The following is a 5,441-nucleotide window of genomic DNA, read 5'->3' as shown; positions in this document are numbered from 1 at the left end:
AAAACCACCCAAAAATGACCCAAAACGGCCAAAAATAGCCAAAAACGGCCAAAAACATCCAAAAATCATCCCGAAGTACCCCAAAGAAGCACAAAATAACCCCAAAATAACCCCAAAATATCCCAAAATATCCCAAAACCACCACAAAATATTAAAAAAAAATCCCAAAAATATCCTAAAATATCCAAAAATAACCTCAGGAACCCTAAAACATCCCCAAAACAGCAAAAATAAATCCAAAATATTGCAAAAAACCCCAAAATATCCCCAAAATACCCCAAAATATCCCCAAAATGTCCCAAAAATACCCCAAAATATCCCAAATTAACCCCAAAAAAATCCAAAATTCCCCAAAATTCCCCAAATCTCCCCAAATTCCCCCCCCAGTCTCACGTTGTCGCTTCCCTTCCGGGCTCCTTCCTCCTCCTCCTCCTCCTCTTCCTCATCCCTCAGGGCCCCGAATTTGTTCTGTCCCAAAACGGGGAAAAAAATCCAAATTTTGGGGTCTCACCTCCCCAAAAACCCCCAAAAATTTGAAATTTTAGGGTCCCCCACCCCAAATAACAAAAAAATCCCCAAATTTTGGGGTCTCCCACCCAAAAAAACCCGAATTTTAGGGTCTCACCTCCCCAAAAAATCCCAAATTTTGGGGTCTCCCACCACCCCAAAAACCCTCAAAAAAACCCCCCAAATTTTGGGTTTGCCCACCCCAAAATCTCCCAAATTTTGGGTTTCCACCCCAAAAAAACCTCCAAAACTCCCAAATTTTAGGGCTTTCCCCCTAAAAAAATCTAAAATTTGGGGTCTCACCCAAAAATAACCCCCAAAAAATCCCAAATTTTCGCTTTCCCCCCCCAAAAGCTCCCAAAGTTCGGGGTTTCTCTCCCAAAAACTCCCAAATTTTGGGTTTCCACCCCAAAAAAACCTCCAAAACTCCCAAATTTTAGGGCTTTCCCCCTAAAAAAATCTAAAATTTGGGGTCTCACCCAAAAATAACCCCCAAAAAATCCCAAATTTTCAGTTTCCCCCCCTAAAAGCTCCCAAATTTTGGGGTTTCTTTCCCAAAAACTCCCAAATTTTGGGGTTTTCCCCCAAAAAAACCTCAAAAAAACCCCTGAATTTTTGTGTTTCCCACCCAAAAACTCCCAAATTTTGGGGTTTTCCCCCAAAAAAACTCAAAAAAAACCCTGAATTTTTGTGTTTCCAACCCAAAAACTCCCAAATTTTGGGGTTTTCCCCCAAAAATCCCCCAAATTTTGGGTTTTCCCCCCCAAAATCCCCCAAATTTCGGGCTCCCCCCTCACCTTCCTGCCCGGGGCCTCCTCGGAGCCTTCGGCCTCGTCGTCGTCATCGCTGGGCGGCCGCCCCTGAGGGGATTGGGACAAAAAGGAGAAAAACCCAAAATTTGGGATATTTTGGGATCCCCAAATTGGGGGAATGTTAAAAAACGGGGGGAAAAGCCCAAAAATTGGGGAAAATCCCAAAACACTGAAGAAAAATTGCAAAAAATTGGGGGATAATCACCAAAAATTGGGGGAAACCCCAAAAAAATTGGGGAAAAATCACACAAAATGGGGGGAATTACCCCAAAATTGGGGAGAAATTCCAAAAGAATTTGGGGAAAATCCCCCAAAATTGGGGAAAAATCACAAAAAATTGGGGAAAAATCCCCAAAAATTGGGCAGAAATTCCCAAAATCTGGGAAAAATTAAAAAAAAAAGGGGGAAATCCACAAAAATTGGGAAAAATCACAAAAAATTGGGGAAAAATCCCCAAAAATTGGGCAGAAATTCCCAAAATCTGGGAAAAATTAAAAAAAAAAGGGGGAAATCCACAAAAATTGGGAAAAATCACAAAAAATTGGGAAAAATCACAAAAAAAATGGCGGGAAAGTCCCCAAAAATTGGAGAAAATCACCAAAGAAATGGGGGAAAATCACAAAAAATTGGGGGAAATCCCCAAAAATTAGGAAGAATCCCCAAAAATTGGGGGAAAATCCCCAAATATTGGGGGAAATCTCAAAAAAAAAATGCAAAAATCAAAAAAATCCCGGGAAAATCCCCAAAAACTGGAGAAAAAAAATCACAGAAAATTGGTAAAAATCCACAAAAATTGGGAAAAATCACAAAAAATGGGGGAAAATCCCCAAGAATTTTGGGAAAAATCCCAAAACATTGGATAGAATCCCCAAAAACTGGGGAAAATCCCCAAAAATTGGGAGAAAATCCCAAAAAATTGGGAAAAATCTCCAAAAATTGGGAAAAATCACAAAAAATTGGGGAAAATCCCCGAAAATTGGGAAAAACCCCCAAAAATTGGGGGGAAATCCCCAAAAATTGGGAGAAAATCCCAAAAATTGAGGTGAAATCCTCCAAAAAATTGGGAAAAATCTCCAAAAATTGGGAAAAATCACAAAAAATGGGGGAAAATCCCCGAAAATTGGGAAAAACCCCCAAAAATTGGGGGGAAATCCCCAAAAATTGGGAGAAAATCCCAAAAATTGAGGTGAAATCCTCCAAAATTGGAGAAAAATCCCCGAAAATTGGGGGAAAATCTCCAAAAAAATGGGAAAAATCTCCAAAAATTGGGAAATCCCAAATTCCGCACCTGCTTCTTCCCCTTGGGCTTCTCCTTTTTCAGGTTTTTCTTCTTCTTCTTCTCAGCCTCCTCTTCCTCCTGGGGAATCCCAAAAATTTGGGGTTTTTGGGGGATTTGGGGGGAATTTTGGGTTTTTTGGGAGGATTTTTGGGGTTTTTTGAGGGATTTTGGGGTTTTATGCAGAAATTTGGGGTTTTTTTTAAAGATTTTAGGATTTCTTGAAAGAATTTAGGAACTTTTGAGAGATTTTGGGGTGTTTTTTGGGAATTTATGGGGTTTTTCCAAAAACTTTGGGGTTTTTTGAAGGAATTTTGGGGTTTTTTTTGAGGGATTTTGGGTTTTTATGCAGAAATTTGGGGTTTTTAAAAGATTTTGGGGTATTTTTTGGGAATTTGTGGGGTTTTTCCAAAAATTCTGGGGTTTTTTGAAGGAATTTTGGGTTTTTTTTTGAGGGATTTTGGGGTTTTATGCAGAAATTTGGGGTTTTTTTTAAAGATTTTAGGATTTCTTGAAAGAATTTAGGAACTTTTGAGAGATTTTGGGGTATTTTTTGGGAATTTATGGGGTTTTACCAAAAACTTTGGGGTTTTTTGAAGGAATTTTGGGGTTTTTTTTGAGGGATTTTGGGTTTTTATGCAGAAATTTGGGGTTTTAAAAAAGATTTTGGGGTATTTTTTGGGAATTTATGGGGTTTTTCCAAAAACTTCGGGGTTTTTGTGAAGGAATTTTGGGTTTTTGAGAGATTTTTGGAGTTATTTTGAAAAACTGGATTTTTTTTTGAGGGATGTTGTTGCTTTTTCATAAATTTGGGATTTTTTTGAGGAATTTTGGATTTTTTTTCCCAGGAATTTTCAGTTTTTTTGACAAATTCTGAGAATTTTTTGAGGGATTTTGGGTTTTTTCTCCTGGAATTTTGGGGTTTTTTTTGAGGAATTCGGGTTTTTTTGAGGGATTTGGGGTTTTTCCCCTGGAATTTTGGGTATTTTTTCAGCAATTTTTTGGTTTTTTCCCTGAAATTTTGATTTTTTCTCCCAGGATTTCAGGATTTTTTGGGGGATATTTTGGTTTTCCCCCAAAATTTAAAGATTTTTTTTTACTTCTAAGGATTTTTCCCAGGATTTTGGGGTGATTTTTAGGGATTTTTCCCCATAAATTTGGGGTTTTCCCTCACCCAGCCCCACCTTGCTGCTTTTGCCCTTGGCTGGTTTTTTCTCCTCTTCCTCCTCCTCCTCTTCCTCACTCTGCCCCTGGCTCAGCGCAGCAAAAACATTCCCACCCTAAAAAATCCCAAAAAAACCCAAATTATTCCAATTTTCCCCCAAACTCCACCTGCTCCCACCCCTAAACCCCAAAATTTCTGGGTTTTTTTCAATTTTCCCCCCATTTTTTTTTAATTTTCCCTCAAAATTTTGCATTTTTCCCCATTTTTTCCCCATTTTTCCCCCATTCCTCCCCATTTTTGTGGGGTTTTGCCCCATTTCCCCCCAATTTTGGCTGTTTTTTTCCTTTTTTTTTCCATTTTCCCCCATTTTTGCGTTTATTTTTTTCCACTTCTCATTTTTCCCCCAATTTCCCCCATTTTTGGTTTTATTTTTTAATTTCCCCCATTTCCCCCCATTTTTGCATTTATTTTTTTCTATTTTTCCTCATTTTCCCCCCATTTTTTGGGGTTTTTTTTCAATTTCTTTTCCATTTTTTTTCCATTTTCCCGCATTTTGGAGGGGATTTTTTCCCATTTTCCCCCCTTTTTTTCAATTTTTCCCCATTTTCCCCCATTTTTGCATTTATTTTTTTCTATTTTTCCCCATTTTCCCCCCATCTTCCCCCATTTTTGGGGTTTTTTTTTCCATTTTTCCCCATGTTTTTCCCTTTTCCCTATTTTCCCCCATTTCCCCCATTTTTGCATTTATTTGCCCCCATTTTCCCCATTTCCCCCCATTTTTGCATTTATTTTTTCCCCATTTACCCCCATTTTTGGGGTTTTTTTTCCCATTTCCCCCAATTTTTCCCCATTTTCCCCCATTTTTTTTTCATTTTCCCCATTTTTCCCATTTTCCCCCATTTCCCCCCATTTTTTTCCAATTTTTCTCCCATTTTCCCTATTTTTTCCCAATCTTTGCCCCATTTACCCATTTTTTCTCCCATTATTCCCCATTTTTTCCCATTTTCTCCCATTTTCCCCATTTTTCTCCCATTTTTTCCCAATCTTCTCCCCATTTTCCCATTTTTTCCCATTTTCTCCCATTTTTCCCCATTTTCCCCCATTTTTTCCCAATCTTCTCCCCATTTTCCTATTTTTTCCCATTTTCTCCCATTTTTCCCCATTTTTCTCCCATTTTTCCCAATCTTCTCCCCATTTTCCCATTTTTTTCTAATTTTTCTCCCATTTTCCCCAATCTTTCCCCCATTTTTTCCTTTTTTTCTAATTTTTCTCCCATTTTCTCCCATTTTTCCCCCATTTTTTCCCAATCTTCTCCCCATTTCCCCCCCATTTTTTCTAATTTTTCTCCCAATTTTCCCCATTTTTTCCCAATCTTCTCCCCATTTCCCCCCCATTTGTTCTAATTTTTCTCCCATTTTCCCCATTTTTCCCCCATTTTTTCCCAATCTTCTCCCCATTTCCCCCCCATTTGTTCTAATTTTTCTCCCATTTTCCCCATTTTTCCCCCATTTTTTCCCAATCTTCTCCCCATTTCCCCCCCATTTGTTCTAATTTTTCTCCCATTTTCCCCATTTTTCCCCCATTTTTTCCCAATCTTCTCCCCATTTCCCCCCCATTTGTTCTAATTTTTCTCCCATTTTCCCCATTTTTCCCCCATTTTTTCCCAATCTTCTCCCCATTT

At 38.5% G+C, this 5,441-nt stretch overlaps 1 long non-coding RNA gene across 1 annotated transcript; it reads right to left on the bottom strand.

Annotated features, from left to right (window-relative positions):
- Nucleotides 1-377: 377 nt before the first annotated feature.
- Nucleotides 378-3,877, bottom strand: LOC121340536. Its single transcript, XR_005953323.1, has 4 exons — nucleotides 3,780-3,877; nucleotides 2,608-2,676; nucleotides 1,305-1,367; nucleotides 378-468 (listed from the first exon to the last, which is right to left on the bottom strand). It is a non-coding gene; the product is annotated as an uncharacterized LOC121340536 (long non-coding RNA).
- Between the last annotated feature and the right edge of the window lie 1,564 nt (nucleotides 3,878-5,441).

This window comes from Onychostruthus taczanowskii, unplaced genomic scaffold (genome assembly GCF_017590055.1).
Source record: "Onychostruthus taczanowskii isolate IOZ18803 unplaced genomic scaffold, ASM1759005v1 scaffold409, whole genome shotgun sequence".
In the NCBI taxonomy this organism is placed as follows: domain Eukaryota; kingdom Metazoa; phylum Chordata; class Aves; order Passeriformes; family Passeridae; genus Onychostruthus; species Onychostruthus taczanowskii.
The sequence above is the reverse complement of the archived record's forward strand: the minus strand, read 5'-3'. Positions and strand labels throughout refer to the sequence as shown.